The following is a 20,029-nucleotide window of genomic DNA, read 5'->3' on the forward strand; positions in this document are numbered from 1 at the left end:
TTTTGTGGTCTCCGTTGGGTTTCGTTGGGTTTTCCGTGGTCATCATGGTGGAAAAGGGTAAATTGTAGGTTTTAGAGAACATCGGGTAGTTTTAGGGTGGCTTTGGGGTGGATCTATGGTTTTGGGGGATTTCTTCTGTTTTTTAGGGTTTTCTTCTGTTTTTGGGGTGGCCCCGATCTTTTCTGGGGTGTTTCTAATGTGTTTTGGGTTCTCTGTTGCGTTTTGTTTTGATTGTACTGTGGTTTTGAGGTGTTTTGGGTTCTTCATTGGTTTTCGTTGGGTTCTTGTTTGTCATTATGGTGAATGGGACTGAAATGTCGATTTGGAGAAGATCAGGTGAGTTGAGGGTGGTTTTGGGGGGAAATTCTTGGTTTTTGTTTTATTTTTTTCTTCTGATCCAGTTGTTTTTTGGGGTGTTTTTGACGTGTTTTGGGGTCTCCGTTGGTTTTTGTTGGGTTTCCATTGGGTTTTCTGGTGGTTGGGAGTGGATTGTACATTTAGGAGAACATCAGGTAGGTTTAAAGTTTTTTGAGGGGTTAAATGACGTATTTTCTTCTGATCCGGTTTGCTTTTGGGGTGTTTTTGAGGTGTTTTGGAGTTTCCGTTGCGTTTCGTTGAGTTCCTAATGGGTTTTATGGTGGTTGGGAGTGGACTTTGGGATTTGGAGAATATCAGGTAGGTTTATGGTGGTTTTGGGGTGGATCTATGGTTTTGGTGAATTTTCTTCCAATTTTGGGGGTGATGCCGTTCTTGTTTGGGGTGTTTTTGACGTGTTTTGGGGTCTCCGTTGGGTTTCGTTGGGTTTTCCGTGGTCATGGTGGTGGAAAAGTGAAAATTGCGGGGTTTGGAGAACATCAGGTAGGTTTATGGGGACTTTTGGGGTGGATTCCTGGTATTTGGGGTTTTCTTCTGTTTTTTGGGGGGTGATCGTTTTCTGTTTTGGGGTTTTTTTGATGTGTTTTGGGGTCTCTGTTGGGTTTCTTTGGTTTTCTGTGGTTATCATGATGGAAAAGTGCAAATTGTGGCTTTTGGAGAACATCAGGTATGTTAAGGGGGACTTTTGGGGTGGATTCATGGTATTTGAGGTTTTCTTCCAGTGTTGGGGTGATGCAGTTCTTCTTTGGGGTGTTTTTGACGTGTTTTGGGGTCTCTTTTAGGTTTCGTTGGGTTTTCCGTGGTCATCATGGTGGAAAAGTTTAAATTGTGGATTTTGGAGAACTTCAGTTAGTTTTAGGTGGACTTTCGGGGTGTATTCATGGTATTTGGGGTTTATTTCTGTTTTTTGGGGTGATGCATTTTTTTGGGGGGGTGTTTTTAACGTGTTTTGGGGTCTCCGTTGTGTTTTAGTTGGGTTTTAGTTGGTTATCATGGTGGAAAATGGTAAATTGTGGGTTTTGGAGTATATCATGTAGGTTTAGGGTGTTTGGGGGCTGGATCTATGGCTTTTGGGTTTTCTTTCATTTTTAAGGGTTATCCCGTTCTTGTTTAGGGTGTTTTTGACGTGTTTTGGGGTCTGCGTTGGGTTTCGTTGGGTTTTCCGTGGTCATTATGGTGGAAAAGTTTAAATTGTTGGTTTTGGAGAACATCAGGTAGGTTTAGGGTGGTTTTGGGGTGGATCTATGGTTTTTGGTGTTTTCTTTCGTTTTTAGGGGTTATCCCGTTCTTGTTTGGGGTGTTTTTGACTTGTTTTGGGGTCTCCGTTGGGTTTCGTTGTGTTTTCCATGGTCATCATGGTGGAAAAGGGTAAATTGTGGGTTTTGGAGAACATCAGGTAGGTTTAGGGTGGTTTTGGGGTGGATCTATGATTTTGAGGGATTTTCTTCCAATTTTGGGGGTGACCCCTTTCTTTTCTGGGGTGTTTTTGACGTGTTTTGGGGTCTCCTTTGGGTTTTCGTTTGGTTCATGTTGGTCATCATGGTGAAAAAGCGTAAATTGTGGCTTTTGGAGAACATCAGGTAGGTTTAGGGGGACTTTTGGTGTGGATCTATGGCTTTTGGGGTTTTCTTTCGTTTTTAGGGGTTATCCTGTTCTTTTTTGGGGTGTTTTTGACGTGTTTTGTGGTCTCCGTTGGGTTTCGTTGGGTTTTCCTTGGTCATCATGGTGGAAAAGGGTAAATTGTAGGTTTTAGAGAACATCGGGTAGTTTTAGGGTGGCTTTGGGGTGGATCTATGGTTTTGGGGGATTTCTTCTGTTTTTTAGGGTTTTCTTCTGTTTTTGGGGTGGCCCCGATCTTTTCTGGGGTGTTTCTAATGTGTTTTGGGTTCTCTGTTGCGTTTTGTTTTGATTGTACTGTGGTTTTGAGGTGTTTTGGGTTCTTCATTGGTTTTCGTTGGGTTCTTGTTTGTCATTATGGTGAATGGGAGTGAAATGTCGATTTGGAGAAGATCAGGTGAGTTGAGGGTGGTTTTGGGGGGAAATTCATGGTTTTTGTTTTATTTTTTTCTTCTGATCCAGTTGTTTTTTGGGGTGTTTTTGACGTGTTTTGGGGTCTCCATTGGTTTTTGTTGGGTTTCCATTGGGTTTTCTGGTGGTTGGGAGTGGATTGTACATTTAGGAGAACATCAGGTAGGTTTAAAGTTTTTTGAGGGGTTAAATGACGTATTTTCTTCTGATCCGGTTTGCTTTTGGGGTGTTTTTGAGGTGTTTTGGAGTTTCCGTTGCGTTTCGTTGAGTTCCTAATGGGTTTTATGGTGGTTGGGAGTGGACTTTGGGATTTGGAGAATATCAGGTAGGTTTATGGTGGTTTTGGGGTGGATCTATGGTTTTGGTGAATTTTCTTCCAATTTTGGGGGTGATGCCGTTCTTGTTTGGGGTGTTTTTGACGTGTTTTGGGGTCTCCGTTGGGTTTCGTTGGGTTTTCCGTGGTCATGGTGGTGGAAAAGTGAAAATTGTGGGGTTTGGAGAACATCAGGTAGGTTTATGGGGACTTTTGGGGTGGATTCCTGGTATTTGGGGTTTTCTTCTGTTTTTGGGGGGGTGATCGTTTTCTGTTTTGGGGTTTTTTTGATGTGTTTTGGGGTCTCTGTTGGGTTTCTTTGGTTTTCTGTGGTTATCATGATGGAAAAGTGCAAATTGTGGCTTTTGGAGAACATCAGGTATGTTAAGGGGGACTTTTGGGGTGGATTCATGGTATTTGAGGTTTTCTTCCAGTGTTGGGGTGACGCAGTTCTTCTTTGGGGTGTTTTTGACGTGTTTTGGGGTCTCTTTTAGGTTTCGTTGGGTTTTCCGTGGTCATCATTGTTGCGAGGACATTTGTTGTCGACGGAAGGAAGACACAGACGCTCAATATGAGTGATCAGTGAACTTCGATTTATTGGATAGCTCAGTCGTCTTTTATCTAATTCAATATAATTAGCTCATACATATTGCAAAAGCTAAGCTCATGATTGGTTAGTGCATTTCTCTATTCTATCAGCTAGTTTCCCACCAAAGTAACACAGTTAGTACTTTCCCAGCATACCAACAGATATCATGTCCTTGTACCTGAAACCTCCCTCAAACCTCCCAGAACTTACATTCCTTCCCAGGCCGCATTCACGTATTTTCTCAGGCTTATTTATGTACTTTCTCAGGCTCATTTGAGCTGTGTTCGATACTTTGTTAACTTGCGGCCTCCTAGCTGCTCAACATTCACATGACCTACTTCACTTAACCATTCCTCCACAATTCCCCCGTTTTTATTTTGGGCTACAAACACCTTCTCTGTGAGTTGTTCTAGTTTCCTAGATAAGCAGCTAAAGACTACCCGTGCAGCAATTATAATCAATACAATTATAAGCAAAAGGCGAAGTCCCTCTTTGATTAAGTAAAAAACCCATCCCCCTACATTTCCAAAGACAGATTTAAGCCAATCATCAAACCAATTATTTTGTATCGTAATTTTTTGTGTATGATCCCTTAACCATTTCAATTGATTTTGAATTGATTGCCCATGATCAGAGAGATTAAAGCAACACATTCCTTCTACATCTTCACACCCATGTCCTTGAGCTAATAACAAGAAATCAATAGCGGCCCTATTTTGTAATACAGCATGTCTTATGCTCTCCATATCTTGCGACATTTCAGAAAGAACTTGTGTTGTTACATTTGATTGTTTAACAGCCCAACAAGCAAGCTTATTAATGTTAGTCAAAGCGTGTGCAGTTCCTACAGTCAGAAAAAGATCCATTAAGCAGAGTAATACTGGCAGAATATGGTGCTAACATTTCGCTCAGTTCCTTTGGATCCCCTATTGGGACCCCAAATAAGCATGTTCTAAAAGGATACATAACATAACACAACTATACAACTTAACCCTAATAACACTACAATTACTGTAAGCACTTAATGGTAACACAATTAATAGTAAGTAACACAACTTAATAGTAACACACTTAAACCTAATCACTTGATGGTGATCGAAGGCTGTTCTTGACAGTTGTCGAGGTGTCACAACCCACGTCATTGTCAGAATAATTATCAGGAACCTCTTCCTGGTCGTCTTCGGCGTGTGCAGATTCTAAAGCTGCTTCAGTCCACTTTGCAGTGATCCACTGGGTACCTGTTTCCAGCACCAATTCAAAATCTCTATAACATTTTTGATCAAAAAGTTTTAAACAGTACGTTCCCTTAAGTTTCTCCTAGTGGCTACTTCACACAATGACCCCATACTTGTGAAACATGATTTTGCTTGACCAGTACTAATTTCCTATGATTTCAGCCTGTACTATGGCAATAAATGGGCTCTCACTAACACAGTACACAGCACACTCACACCCAGAGCACACTTGCACACCCAGAGCACACTTGCACACTCAGAGGCCTCTTGCACATCTCACCTTCAATCATACCACAACCTCAATCATACCACAAGAATATGATTTAGAATGATAAGCAAACAATACGTGCGGCCAATATAATTTAGAATCATAACCAAACAAACAAGTATTGTCTCTCATTGTGTTCCTCCTGAAGTGACTTGCAACACTTTGTTTTAAAACCTTACCCTTACACAAATACTTTCAACACAAAATACCTGGACATTTAAGAATAACACATACAATTATTAACACTCCAGTTAGTATCCCTTTTGCATTGCAAGGTAAACCTCTTATAAAAAGAATGCCAGAGAGAAGCAGCACAGCTGCCGCTGCTTCCATGGTTACGTCAGACAGGCTGCAGGGTCCTGATGTCCGTCCCTCTGCTCTGTGCCGACTCGCCACACGGTGAGGGTCGGCTGCCGTTCGATTCCGCGGAACTCCGAGTGCAGCGCTGCTCGTGGCGGTGACTGAGGGGGGGGGAGGCTCCCATTGCCCCGTAGCCCCCTGAGGCAGCGTTATCGTTCTCACTGAAGGCGGCAGTGGGCAATCCCCAGCTCCAGCACTTCCCGGCAATCCCAGTCGCTCTGTAGCGGTAGCAGTAACTCTCTGCTCAGCCTGATGTATAACTAAGGCGTTAGTGACTGCTCTCCAAGGCTTCAATAATTTTTTAGCAGCCTTATTTTCATCAAACAATTTGTCCCCAAATTTACGCCACTCTGTTTGTTCAAAAACTGTATCAGGATTGATAAAACAACCCTTAGCTACCCCATATGCTAATAATCCTGGTAAATCCTTTTTGCAGTCTATAAGCTGCATGCTCCGCTTTTCTAAAAAGCATTTGAGCAAATCATACGCCGCTTGTCTCTCCATACCTTTATATACGTCGGTACCGTTGCAGCCTTTGCAAAGACCTCGGCGGCGCTTTCCGGCGGGACCCTCTATAGGCTCATCCCGGGTGCGAGGACTCTCTTTCCGAGCTGCGGGTGCGGGGATTTCAAGTTTTCGTCCCTTTCACCTTTCAGGTCTCGGGTGCGGAGATTCAACAATTTTTAATCCTTTTCACCTCCTGAGCTGCGTTGCAGGACCGGTCCTTGTATTCCGTCCAACCGTGGCTCGCAGGTTCACCGCCAGCGCAGGTTCAACTCCAGCGAAGTCCCTGTTCCTGTATTGCATGTCCCTGTTCCCGTTCAGATTAGTCCCTGTTCGGGCGCCATTTGTTGCGAGGACATTTGTTGTCGACGGAAGGAAGACACAGACGCTCAATATGAGTGATCAGTGAACTTCGATTTATTGGATAGCTCAGTCGTCTTTTATCTAATTCAATATAATTAGCTCATACATATTGCAAAAGCTAAGCTCATGATTGGTTAGTGCATTTCTCTATTCTATCAGCTAGTTTCCCACCAAAGTAACACAGTTAGTACTTTCCCAGCATACCAACAGATATCATGTCCTTGTACCTGAAACCTCCCTAAAACCTCCCAGAACTTACATTCCTTCCCAGGCCGCATTCACGTATTTTCTCAGGCTTATTTATGTACTTTCTCAGGCTCATTTGAGCTGTGTTCGATACTTTGTTAACTTGCGGCCTCCTAGCTGCTCAACATTCACATGACCTACTTCACTTAACCATTCCTCCACACATCATGGTGGAAAAGTTTAAATTGTGGATTTTGGAGAACTTCAGTTAGTTTTAGGTGGACTTTCGGGGTGTATTCATGGTATTTGGGGTTTATTTCTGTTTTTTGGGGTGATGCATTTTTTTGGGGGGGTGTTTTTAACGTGTTTTGGGGTCTCCGTTGTGTTTTAGTTGGGTTTTAGTTGGTTATCATGGTGGAAAATGGTAAATTGTGGGTTTTGGAGTATATCATGTAGGTTTAGGGTATTTTGGGGTTGGATCTATGGCTTTTGGGTTTTCTTTCATTTTTTAAGGGTTATCCCGTTCTTGTTTAGGGTGTTTTTGACGTGTTTTGGGGTCTGCGTTGGCTTTCGTTGGGTTTTCCGTGGTCATTATGGTGGAAAAGTTTAAATTGTTGGTTTTGGAGAACATCAGGTAGGTTTAGGGTGGTTTTGGGGTGGATCTATGGTTTTTGGTGTTTTCTTTCGTTTTTAGGGGTTATCCCGTTCTTGTTTGGGGTGTTTTTGACTTGTTTTGGGGTCTCCGTTGGGTTTCGTTGTGTTTTCCATGGTCATCATGGTGGAAAAGGGTAAATTGTGGGTTTTGGAGAACATCAGGTAGGTTTAGGGTGGTTTTGGGGTGGATCTATGATTTTGAGGGATTTTCTTCCAATTTTGGGGGTGACCCCTTTCTTTTCTGGGGTGTTTTTGACGTGTTTTGGGGTCTCCTTTGGGTTTTCGTTTGGTTCATGTTGGTCATCATGGTGAAAAAGCGTAAATTGTGGCTTTTGGAGAACATCAGGTAGGTTTAGGGGGACTTTTGGTGTGGATCTATGGCTTTTGGGGTTTTCTTTCGTTTTTAGGGGTTATCCTGTTCTTTTTTGGGGTGTTTTTGACGTGTTTTGTGGTCTCCGTTGGGTTTCGTTGGGTTTTCCGTGGTCATCATGGTGGAAAAGTGTAAATTGTAGGTTTTAGAGAACATCGGGTAGTTTTAGGGTGGCTTTGGGGTGGATCTATGGTTTTGGGGGATTTCTTCTGTTTTTTAGGGTTTTCTTCTGTTTTTGGGGTGGCCCCGATCTTTTCTGGGGTGTTTCTAATGTGTTTTGGTTTCTCTGTTGCGTTTTGTTTTGATTGTACTGTGGTTTTGAGGTGTTTTGAGTTCTTCATTGGTTTTCGTTGGGTTCTTGTTTGTCATTATGGTGAATGGGAGTGAAATGTCGATTTGGAGAAGATCAGGTGAGTTGAGGGTGGTTTTGGGGGGAAATTCATAGTTTTTGTTTTTGTTTTTGTTTTTTTTTTTGATCCAGTTCTTTGTTGGGGTGTTCTTTACATGTTTTGGTGTTTCCGTTGCGTTTCGTTGAGTTCCTAATGGGTTTTATGGTGGTTGGGAGTGGACTTTGGGATTTGGAGAATATCAGGTAGGTTTATGGTGGTTTTGGGGTGGATCTATGGTTTTGGTGAGTTTTCTTCCAATTTTGGGGGTGATGCCGTTCTTGTTTGGGGTGTTTTTGACGTGTTTTGAGGTCTGCGCTGGGTTTCGTTGTGTTTTCCGTGGTCATTATGGTGGAAAAGTTTATATTGTTGGTTTTGGAGAACATCAGGTAGGTTTAGGGTGGTTTGGGGATTGGATCCTCGCTTTTTGGGGACTTTCTTTCAGTTTTGGGGGTGATGCTGTTCTTCTTTGGGGTGTTTTTGACGTGTTTTGGGGTCTCCGTTGGGTTTCGTTGGGTTTTCCGTGGTCATGCTGGTGGAAAAGTGAAAATTGCGGGGTTTGGAGAACATCAGGTAGGTTTATGGGGACTTTTGGGGTGGATTCATGGTATTTGGGGTTTTCTTCTGTTTTTTGGGGGGTGATCGTTTTCTGTTTTGGGTTTTTTTTGATGTGTTTTGGGGTCTCTGTTGGGTTTCTTTGGTTTTCTGTGGTTATCATGATGAAAAAGTGTAAATTGTGGCTTTTGGAGAACATCAGGTATGTTAAGGGGGACTTTTGGGGTGGATTCATGGTATTTGGGGTTTTCTTCCAGTGTTGGGGTGATGCAGTTCTTCTTTGGGGTGTTTTTGACGTGTTTTGGGGTCTCTTTTAGGTTTCGTTGGGTTTTCCGTGGTCATCATGGTGGAAAAGTTTAAATTGTGGATTTTGGAGAACTTCAGTTAGTTTTAGGTGGACTTTCGGGGTGTATTCATGGTATTTGGGGTTTATTTCTGTTTTTTTCGGGTGATGCATTTTTTGGGGGGGGTGTTTTTAACGTGTTTTGGGGTCTCCGTTGTGTTTTAGTTGGGTTTTAGTTGGATATCATGGTGGAAAATGGTAAATTGTGGGTTTTGGAGTATATCATGTAGGTTTAGGGTGTTTTGGGGCTGGATCTATGGCTTTTGGGTTTTCTTTCATTTTGTAAGTTTTATCCCGTTCTTGTTTGGGGTGTTTTTGACGTGTTTTGGGGTCTCCGTTGGGTTTCGTTGTGTTTTCCATGGTCATCATGGTGGAAAAGGGTAAATTGTGGGTTTTGGAGAACATCAGGTAGGTTTACGGCTGTTTTGGGGTGGATCTATGATTTTGAGGGATTTTCTTCCAATTTTGGGGGTGACCCCTTTCTTTTCTGGGGTGTTTTTGACGTGTTTTGGGGTCTCCTTTGGGTTTTCGTTTGGTTCATGTTGGTCATCATGGTGAAAAAGCGTAAATTGTGGCTTTTGGAGAACATCAGGTAGGTTTAGGGGGACTTTTGGTGTGGATCTATGGCTTTTGGGGTTTTCTTTCGTTTTTAGGGGTTATCCTGTTCTTTTTTGGGGTGTTTTTGACTTGTTTTGTGGTCTCCGTTGGGTTTCGTTGGGTTTTCCGTGGTCATCATGGTGGAAAAGGGTAAATTGTAGGTTTTAGAGAACATCGGGTAGTTTTAGGGTGGCTTTGGGGTGGATCTATGGTTTTGGGGGATTTCTTCTGTTTTTTAGGGTTTTCTTCTGTTTTTGGGGTGGCTCCGATCTTTTCTGGGGTGTTTCTAATGTGTTTTGGGTTCTCTGTTGCGTTTTGTTTTGATTGTACTGTGGTTTTGAGGTGTTTTGAGTTCTTCATTGGTTTTCGTTGGGTTCTTGTTTGTCATTATGGTGAATGGGAGTGAAATGTCGATTTGGAGAAGATCAGGTGAGTTGAGGGTGGTTTTGGGGGGAAATTCATAGTTTTTGTTTTTGTTTTTGTTTTTTTTTTTGATCCAGTTCTTTGTTGGGGTGTTCTTTACATGTTTTGGTGTTTCCGTTGCGTTTCGTTGAGTTCCTAATGGGTTTTATGGTGGTTGGGAGTGGACTTTGGGATTTGGAGAATATCAGGTAGGTTTATGGTGGTTTTGGGGTGGATCTATGGTTTTGGTGAGTTTTCTTCCAATTTTGGGGGTGATGCCGTTCTTGTTTGGGGTGTTTTTGACGTGTTTTGAGGTCTGCGTTGGGTTTCGTTGTGTTTTCCGTGGTCATTATGGTGGAAAAGTTTATATTGTTGGTTTTGGAGAACATCAGGTAGGTTTAGGGTGGTTTGGGGATTGGATCCTCGCTTTTTGGGGACTTTCTTTCAGTTTTGGGGGTGATGCTGTTCTTCTTTGGGGCGTTTTTGACGTGTTTTGGGGTCTCCGTTGGGTTTCGTTGGGTTTTCCGTGGTCATGCTGGTGGAAAAGTGAAAATTGCAGGGTTTGGAGAACATCAGGTAGGTTTATGGGGACTTTTGGGGTGGATTCATGGTATTTGGGGTTTTCTTCTGTTTTTTGGGGGGTGATCGTTTTCTGTTTTGGGGTTTTTTTGATGTGTTTTGGGGTCTCTGTTGGGTTTCTTTGGTTTTCTGTGGTTATCATGATGGAAAAGTGTAAATTGTGGCTTTTGGAGAACATCAGGTATGTTAAGGGGGACTTTTGGGGTGGATTCATGGTATTTGGGGTTTTCTTCCAGTGTTGGGGTGATGCAGTTCTTCTTTGGGGTGTTTTTGACGTGTTTTGGGGTCTCTTTTAGGTTTCGTTGGGTTTTCCGTGGTCATCATGGTGGAAAAGTTTAAATTGTGGATTTTGGAGAACTTCAGTTAGTTTTAGGTGGACTTTCGGGGTGTATTCATGGTATTTGGGGTTTATTTCTGTTTTTTTGGGGTGATGCATTTTTTGGGGGGGGTGTTTTTAACGTGTTTTGGGGTCTCCGTTGTGTTTTAGTTGGGTTTTAGTTGGATATCATGGTGGAAAATGGTAAATTGTGGGTTTTGGAGTATATCATGTAGGTTTAGGGTGTTTTGGGGCTGGATCTATGGCTTTTGGGTTTTCTTTCATTTTGTAAGTTTTATCCCGTTCTTGTCTGGGGTGTTTTTGACGTGTTTTGGGGTCTGCGTTGGGTTTCGTTGGGTTTTCCGTGGTCATTATGGTGGAAAAGTTTAAATTGTTGGTTTTGGAGAACATCAGGTAGGTTTAGGGTGGTTTTGGGGTGGATCTATGGTTTTTGGTGTTTTCTTTCGTTTTTAGGGGTTATCCCGTTCTTGTTTGGGGTGTTTTTGACTTGTTTTGGGGTCTCCGTTGGGTTTCGTTGGGTTTTCCATGGTCATCATGGTGGAAAAGGGTAAATTGTGGGTTTTGGAGAACATCAGGTAGGTTTAGGGTGGTTTTGGGGTGGATCTATGATTTTGAGGGATTTTCTTCCAATTTTGGGGGTGACCCCTTTCTTTTCTGGGGTGTTTTTGACGTGTTTTGGGGTCTCCTTTGGGTTTTCGTTTGGTTCATGTTGGTCATCATGGTGAAAAAGCGTAAATTGTGGCTTTTGGAGAACATCAGGTAGGTTTAGGGGGACTTTTGGTGTGGATCTATGGCTTTTGGGGTTTTCTTTCGTTTTTAGGGGTTATCCTGTTCTTTTTTGGGGTGTTTTTGACGTGTTTTGTGGTCTCCGTTGGGTTTCGTTGGGTTTTCCGTGGTCATCATGGTGGAAAAGTGTAAATTGTAGGTTTTAGAGAACATCGGGTAGTTTTAGGGTGGCTTTGGGGTGGATCTATGGTTTTGGGGGATTTCTTCTGTTTTTTAGGGTTTTCTTCTGTTTTTGGGGTGGCCCCGATCTTTTCTGGGGTGTTTCTAATGTGTTTTGGTTTCTCTGTTGCGTTTTGTTTTGATTGTACTGTGGTTTTGAGGTGTTTTGAGTTCTTCATTGGTTTTCGTTGGGTTCTTGTTTGTCATTATGGTGAATGGGAGTGAAATGTCGATTTGGAGAAGATCAGGTGAGTTGAGGGTGGTTTTGGGGGGAAATTCATAGTTTTTGTTTTTGTTTTTGTTTTTTTTTTTTTGATCCAGTTCTTTGTTGGGGTGTTCTTTACATGTTTTGGTGTTTCCGTTGCGTTTCGTTGAGTTCCTAATGGGTTTTATGGTGGTTGGGAGTGGACTTTGGGATTTGGAGAATATCAGGTAGGTTTATGGTGGTTTTGGGGTGGATCTATGGTTTTGGTGAGTTTTCTTCCAATTTTGGGGGTGATGCCGTTCTTGTTTGGGGTGTTTTTGACGTGTTTTGAGGTCTGCGTTGGGTTTCGTTGTGTTTTCCGTGGTCATTATGGTGGAAAAGTTTATATTGTTGGTTTTGGAGAACATCAGGTAGGTTTAGGGTGGTTTGGGGATTGGATCCTCGCTTTTTGGGGACTTTCTTTCAGTTTTGGGGGTGATGCTGTTCTTCTTTGGGGTGTTTTTGACGTGTTTTGGGGTCTCCGTTGGGTTTCGTTGGGTTTTCCGTGGTCATGCTGGTGGAAAAGTGAAAATTGCGGGGTTTGGAGAACATCAGGTAGGTTTATGGGGACTTTTGGGGTGGATTCATGGTATTTGGGGTTTTCTTCTGTTTTTTGGGGGGTGATCGTTTTCTGTTTTGGGGGTTTTTTGATGTGTTTTGGGGTCTCTGTTGGGTTTCTTTGGTTTTCTGTGGTTATCATGATGGAAAAGTGTAAATTGTGGCTTTTGGAGAACATCAGGTATGTTAAGGGGGACTTTTGGGGTGGATTCATGGTATTTGGGGTTTTCTTCCAGTGTTGGGGTGATGCAGTTCTTCTTTGGGGTGTTTTTGACGTGTTTTGGGGTCTCTTTTAGGTTTCGTTGGGTTTTCCGTGGTCATCATGGTGGAAAAGTTTAAATTGTGGATTTTGGAGAACTTCAGTTAGTTTTAGGTGGACTTTCGGGGTGTATTCATGGTATTTGGGGTTTATTTCTGTTTTTTTGGGGTGATGCATTTTTTGGGGGGGGTGTTTTTAACGTGTTTTGGGGTCTCCGTTGTGTTTTAGTTGGGTTTTAGTTGGATATCATGGTGGAAAATGGTAAATTGTGGGTTTTGGAGTATATCATGTAGGTTTAGGGTGTTTTGGGGCTGGATCTATGGCTTTTGGGGTTTTCTTTCGTTTTTAGGGGTTATCCTGTTCTTTTTTGGGGTGTTTTTGACGTGTTTTGTGGTCTCCCTTGGGCTTCGTTGGGTTTTTCGTGGTCATCATGGTGGAAAACATTAAATTGTGGGTTTTGTAGAACATCAGGTGAGTTTAAGGTTTTTTGGGGGGTGAATCTATGGTTTTGGGGGATTTCTTCTGTTTTTTTAGGGTTTTCTTCTGGTTTTGGGGTGGTCCCGATCTTTTCTGGGGTGTTTTTGACATGTTTTGGGTTCTCCGTTGCGTTTTGTTTTGTTCTTGTTGGTCATTATGTTAAATAGGAGTGGATTGTGGGTTTTGGAGAAGATCAGGTAGGTTTATGGTTTTTTTGTGGTGAGATCATGGCATTTTGTTATTTTTTTTTTTAGGACCTGGTTTGATTTTGGGGTTGTTTTGAGGTGTTTTGGGGTCTTCGTTGGGTTTCGTTGGGTTCTTGTTGGTCATGATGTTGAATGGGAGTGAAATGTGGGATTTGGAGAAGATCAGGTGAGTTTAGGGTGGTTTTGGGGGAAAATTCATGGTTTTTGTTTTTATTTTTTTCTTCTGATCCAGTTGTTTTTTGGGGTGTTTTTGTGGTGTTTTGGAGTTTCCCTTTCGTTTCGTTGAGTTCCTAATGGGTTTTATGGTGGTTGGGAGTGGACTTTGGGATTTGGAGAACATCAGGTAGGTTTAGGGTGGTTTTGGGATTGGATCCGTGCTTTTTGGGGTTTTCTTTCGTTTTTGGGGGTGATGCTGTTCTTCTTTGGGGTGTTTTTGACGTGTTTTGTGGTCTCCCTTGGGCTTCGTTGGGTTTTTCGTGGTCATCATGGTGGAAAATATTAAATTGTGGGTTTTGTAGAACATCAGGTGAGTTTAAGGTTTTTTGGGGGGTGAATCTATGGTTTTGGGGGATTTCTTCTGTTTTTTTAGGGTTTTCTTCTGTTTTTGGGGTGGTCCCGATCTTTTCAGGGGTGTTTCTAATGTGTTTTGGGTTCTCTGTTGCGTTTTGTTTTGATTGTACTGTGGTTTTGAGGTGTTTTGGGTTCTTCATTGGTTTTCGTTGGGTTCTTGTTTGTCATTATGGTGAATGGGAGTGAAATGTCGATTTGGAGAAGATCAGGTGTGTTTAGGGTGGTTTTGGGGGGAAATTCATAGTTTTTGTTTTTGTTTTTGTTTTTGTTTTCTGATCCAGTTCTTTGTTGGGGTGTTTTTGACGTGTTTTGGGGTCTCCTTTGGGTTTTCGTTTGGTTCATGTTGGTCATCATGGTGAAAAAGCGTAAATTGTGGCTTTTGGAGAACATCAGGTAGGTTTAGGGGGACTTTTGGTGTGGATCTATGGCTTTTGGGGTTTTCTTTCGTTTTTAGGGGTTATCCTGTTCTTTTTTGGGGTGTTTTTGACGTGTTTTGTGGTCTCCGTTGGGTTTCGTTGGGTTTTCCGTGGTCATCATGGTGGAAAAGGGTAAATTGTAGGTTTTAGAGAACATCGGGTAGTTTTAGGGTGGCTTTGGGGTGGATCTATGGTTTTGGGGGATTTCTTCTGTTTTTTAGGGTTTTCTTCTGTTTTTGGGGTGGTCCCGATCTTTTCTGGGGTGTTTCTAATGTGTTTTGGGTTCTCTGTTGCGTTTTGTTTTGATTGTACTGTGGTTTTGAGGTGTTTTGGGTTCTTCATTGGTTTTCGTTGGGTTCTTGTTTGTCATTATGGTGAATGGGAGTGAAATGTCGATTTGGAGAAGATCAGGTGAGTTTAGGGTGGTTTTGGAGGTGTGGTGTAAATGCCTGAAGTAACTAGGAAAATAAAACTAACATTCACATTTTTAAGGAAAAGGTACAGCATTGAAGAGGCTTTCAGGGTAGGGCATAACTGCTTTATCTGAACGTTCCCTAGGCTCCCAGCCTTAGATGCTATCGCGCTGGGGAAACTTGGTGTGCTAGCTCTAAGGAACAGCACGGAGTGTAGAGTGGAGTGGAGACACCACGGCTAGGCTCTGTAATCAGGTGCGGCCTCGATTGTCCTTGTGCACAAAGCTGCACTTTTTGCCACCCTAAGCCAAAGACCTGTCGTGTTTTGACAAATGCTGTACCCTAGTGTACTTTTTGCTCATTATAATATCATTATAATACCAAAACACACCTCCATCCCAAAAGCTACCCGCCCCCAAGGTGCGACCACCCCTCACTGAGCATGCGCTCTGAATTCCTCGGAGCCTATTACTTTAAACGGAGACGGGAAAACTTTACACCAATCATAACTAAGATATGCTTGACTAGAGCCACTCAAGCTCCACCTAAAAGATAGAAAATAATATAAATTGGCCCAAGAGAAAGGGGATGTTAGGGAAGATACCACCGTCAGGGGAGATACCATCCCGAGGACAACATCCTTAGGACCTCCTGACTCTTGGGATCAGTCGACGGGCTGAGCCTCTCTTCCCCCCCCATTGGGACGCCTTTGGGTGAGATCTGAATACTTGCTTATAAACCTCTATAGAGTCTTTGATCCTTTTAACGCGTTTATTTCTAGGCTGCGCACCTGTAACATCTGTAAATACCTGTAACACCTGTAACATCTATAACATCTGTAACACCTGTAACATCTATAACATCTATAACATCTGTAACATCTATAACACCTGAAACACCTGTAACATCTATAACACCTATAACACCTGTGTATTTTATGCATACTAACTTGCTTTTGCAGACAGTCACTATCGCCGGCAATCCAAAAGAACCTGATTATCTGTTGCTGTAATAAACCATACTTGATTGCATTGTGATAACTCTCATTGAGTGCAACGAGGGTGAGGGTGGTTATCCGTGATAGTTCAGTGTTCTGAATCTAACCAGACCCCCAGGCGGTTAATGCATTTTTGGTGAATGTCCGAACGGACCCCCAGATGGTTAATGCGTTTTTGGTGAATGTCTGAACGGACCCCCAGGCCGTTAATGCGTTTTTGGTGAATGTCTGACTGGACCCCCAGACGGTTAATGTGTTTTTGGTGAATGTCCGACTGGTTCAGTAACCTGAATCTGACCGGGCCCGTAACGGTTAATCAGCTACACCCCTTAACGCGACAGGAGGGAAATTCATGGTTGTTGTTTTATTTTTTTCTTCTGATCCAGTTGTTTTTTGGGGTGTTTTTGACGTGTTTTGGGGTCTGCGTTGGGTTTCGTTGTGTTTTCCGTGGTCATTATGGTGGAAAAGTTTATATTGTTGGTTTTGGAGAACATCAGGTAGGTTTAGGGTGGTTTGGGGATTGGATCCGTGCTTTTTGGGGACTTTCTTTCAGTTTTGGGGGTGATGCTGTTCTTCTTTGGGGTGTTTTTGACGTGTTTTGGGGTCTCCGTTGGGTTTCGTTGGGTTTTCCGTGGTCATGCTGGTGGAAAAGTGTAAATTGTGGGGTTTGGAGAACATCAGGTAGGTTTATGGGGACTTTTGGGGTGGATTCATGGTATTTGGGGTTTTCTTCCAGTGTTGGGGTGATGCAGTTCTTCTTTGGGGTGTTTTTGACGTGTTTTGGGGTCTCTTTTAGGTTTCGTTGGGTTTTCCGTGGTCATCATGGTGGAAAAGTTTAAATTGTGGATTTTGGAGAACTTCAGTTAGTTTTAGGTGGACTATCGGGGTGTATTCATGGTATTTGGGGTTTATTTCAGTTTTTTGGGGTGACGCATTTTTTGGGGGGGGAGTTTTTGACGTGTTTTGGGGTCCCCGTTGTGTTTTAGTTGGGTTTTAGTTGGTTATCATGGTGGAAAATGGTAAATTGTGGGTTTTGGAGTATATCATGTAGGTTTAGGGGTTTTGGGGTTGGATCTATGGCTTTTGGGTTTTCTTTCATTTTTTAAGTTTTATCCCGTTCTTGTTTGGGGTGTTTTTGACGTGTTTTGGGGTCTCCGTTGGGTTTTGTTGGGTTTCCATTGGGTTTTCTGGTGGCTGGGAGTGAATTGTAAGTTTAGGAGAACATCAGGTAGGTATAACGGTTTTTGGGGGGTTAAATAACGTTTTTTCTTCTGATTCGATTCGCTTTTTTGTTTTTTTTTGACGTGTTTTGGGGTTTTTGTTTCATTTCGTTGAGTTCCTAATGGGTTTTATGGTGGTTGGGAGTTGACTTTGGGATTTGGAGAACATCAGGTAGGTTTAGGGTGGTTTTGGGATTGGATCCGTGCTTTTTGGTGATTTTCGTCCAGTTTTGGGGGTGATCCCGTTTTCTTTTGGGGTGTTTTTGACGTGTTTTGGGGTCTCCTTTGGGTTTTGTTGGGTTTTCCGTGGTCATTGGTGTAGAAAATTGTAAATTGCAGGTTTTGGAGAACTTCAGGTAGGTTTAGGGGGAATTTTGGTGTGGATTCATGGTATTTGGGGTTTTCTTCTGTTTTTTTCGGTGTGATCCTGTTCTTTTTTGGGGTGTTTTTGACGTGTTTTGTGGTCTCCGTTGGGTTTCGTTGGGTTTTCCGTGGTCATCATGGTGGAAAAGGGTAAATTGTAGGTTTTAGAGAACATCGGGTAGGTTTAGGGTGGCTTTGGGGTGGATCTCTGGTTTTGGGGGATTTTCTTCCTGTTTTGGGGTGATGCAGATCTTTTTTGGGGTGTTTTTGATGTGTTTTGGTGTCTCCGTTGGGTTTTGTTGGGTTTTCCGTGGTCATCATGGTGGAAAATGGTAAATTGTAGCTTTTAGATAACACAGGTGAGTTTGTTTTTTTGAGCGGTGAATCTATGGTTTTGGGGGATTTCCTTAGTTGTTTAGGGTTTTCTTCTGTTTCTTGATTGGACCTGTTCTGTTTTCAGGTGTTTTTGACGTGTTTTGGGGTCTCCGTTGGGTTTTGTTCGGTTTCCATTGGGTTTTCTGGTGGTTGGGAGTGGATTGTACATTTAGGAGAACATCAGGTAGGTTTAAGGGTTTTTTGGGGGGGTTAAATAACGTTTTTTCTTATGATCCGGTTTGCTTTTGGGGTGTTTTTGAGGTGTTTTGGGGTTTCCGTTGCGTTTCGTTGAGTTCCTAATGGGTTTTATGGTGGTTGGGAGTGGACTTTGGGATTTGGAGAACATCAGGTAGGTTTAGGGTGGTTTTGAGTTGGATCCATGGTTTTGGGGGATTTTCTTCCAGGTTTGGGGGTGATGCCTTTCTTGTTTGGGGTGTTTTTGACGTGTTTTGGGGTCTCCGTTGGGTTTCGTTGTGTTTTCCGTGGTCATCATGGTGGAAAAGTTTAAATTGTGGGTTTTGGAGAACATCGAGTAGGTTTAGGGTAGTTTTGGACTGGATCTATGGTGTTTGGGGTTTTCTGGGTTTTTTTTGGGTGATCCTGTTCTTTTTTGGGGTGTTTTTGATGTGTTTTGGTGTCTCCGGTGGGTTTTAGTTGGTTTCTTGTTGCTCATCATGGTGGAAAATGGTAAATTGTGGGTTTTGGAGAACATAGGTGTGTTTAAGGTTTTTTTTAGGGGGTGAATCTATGGTTTTGTGGGATTTCTTCTGTTTTTTAGGGTTTTCTTCTGGTTTTGGGGTAGTCCCGTTTTTTTGGGTGGTGTTCTTGTTGTGTTTTGAGGTCTCCGTTGGGTTTTGTTGGGTTCTTGTTGGTTATTATGTTAAATAGGAGTGGATTGTGGGTTTTGGAGAACATCAGGTAGGTTTAAGGTTTTTGGGGGGTTAAATCACGTTTTTTCTTCTGATTCGGTTTGCTTTTGGGGTGTTTTTGACGTGTTTTGGGGTTTCCGTTGTGTTTCGTTGAGTTCCTAATGCGTTTTATGGTGGTTGGGATTTGACTTTGGGATTTGGAGAACATCAGGTAGGTTTAGGGTGGTTTGGGGATTGGATCCGTGCTTTTTTGGAATTTTCTTCCAGTTTTGGGGGTGATCCCCTTTTTGTTTGGGGTGTTTTTGACGTGTTTTGGGGTCTGCGTTGGGTTTCGTTGGGTTTTCCGAGGTCATCATGGTGGAAAAGTTTAAATTGCGGGTTTTGGAGAATATCATGTAGGTTTAGTGTGTTTTTGGGGTGGATCTATGATATTTTGGGTTTTCTTCTGGTTTTGGGCATTATCCCGGACTTGTTTGGGGTGTTTTTGACGTGTTTTGGGGTCTCCGTTGGGTTTTGTTGGGTTTCCATTGGGTTTTCTGGTGGTTGGGAGTGGAGTGTACATTTAGGAGAACATCAGGTAGGTTTAAGGGTTTTTTGGGTTGTTAAATCACATTTTTTCTTCTGATTCGGTTCGCTTTTGGGGTGTTTTTGAGGTGTTTTGGGGTTTCCGTTGCGTTTCGTTGAGTTTTGAGAAATTGACAAATCTTTGAAGTCCCTTTTGATTGCTCGCAGGCTTTGCATTGCCACTCCTTCTCCTCCCAGATATAGGACGAGCAATCGGTAATAGTCTGACGGTTGAACCAAGCTGGGAAGCCTCCTTGTGATGTCCTAACCCAGGCCCCAGGAAGGCAGCAGATGTCCCTTAGAAGATGGTCCCTTCTACATATTGGACCCTCTGTTCCGCTGACTGATAAATCACCCACAACTAAAACTCGCCTTTTCTTCCTGCTGCCTGTGGTCACTATACGGGGGGGGTTGGCTTTTCCAACCCTGCCAATATCTCTGCTGGAGAGGGATTGTAGCCTTTTCCATCCATCGATTGCCTTTCGGTCTCCAGGGCCTTATACCTGTTGCACAGGTCTACCTGATAGTGTGATATGGTTGAGATTTTGGTAAAATTGCAAACACAAACATTAGAGTGATTACTGGTATCTACCACAGCATTATCTACGACTATAGAATCACAATGACTTCTCTTGCAAACACAACCTTTCCCAATATATACAAGTACAGTTTCAAGGGTTTCATTAGGATGTATCTCAAAGTGGCAAATATTTTGCTCAGTGTAAAGACAAATGTATTGAGATTCCAGCGTGTTACTTTCACAGATTAAACCTTTTTGTTCATGCACAATGCATGCATTTACATCAATTGTTTGTCACTTTCCTCCCTTTTGATGGGCCCACACTTTATGCCCTTTAGGATAAAGTATAGTTCCATTATGATTGAGTCCTAATGCAATGATTGGCTATACATTGTATATGGTGGCATTACTTATAGTAAGTATAAAGGCAACAATTTGATCATTTTCTGCATAAAGGGTAAAGTTGACTAATTGCCACCATGCTTGAAAAACTTTTCCAAATTCTGAAGCATTATCCCAAATAAATTTTTGAATTTCAGTGGGCAAAGTTCCTCCTTCACCCTCTCTAATAATAGCTGCTGCTACAGAT

The 20,029-nt window shown here is 42.5% G+C and overlaps 3 long non-coding RNA genes across 3 annotated transcripts in view; all 3 read right to left on the minus strand.

Annotated features, from left to right (window-relative positions):
- LOC311441863 overlaps positions 1-15,857 on the minus strand; it is a 549,862-nt gene extending 534,005 nt beyond the window's left edge. The window contains exon 1 of the long non-coding RNA XR_014696300.1: positions 15,432-15,857. This is a non-coding gene — a long non-coding RNA (uncharacterized lncRNA). The remainder of the gene's footprint in view (positions 1-15,431) is intronic.
- The window catches only part of LOC311441856, a 613,063-nt gene that overhangs the window by 576,390 nt on the left and 16,644 nt on the right, over positions 1-20,029 (minus strand). The window lies entirely within an intron of this gene.
- LOC311442402 lies at positions 3,289-6,090 on the minus strand. The gene is made up of 3 exons (XR_014696628.1): positions 4,606-6,090; positions 3,565-4,543; positions 3,289-3,519 (listed from the first exon to the last, which is right to left on the minus strand). It is a non-coding gene; the product is annotated as an uncharacterized lncRNA (long non-coding RNA).

The sequence above is a fragment of the Aythya ferina genome (genome assembly GCF_964211825.1).
Source record: "Aythya ferina genome assembly, chromosome: 10".
Lineage (NCBI taxonomy): Eukaryota > Metazoa > Chordata > Aves > Anseriformes > Anatidae > Aythya > Aythya ferina.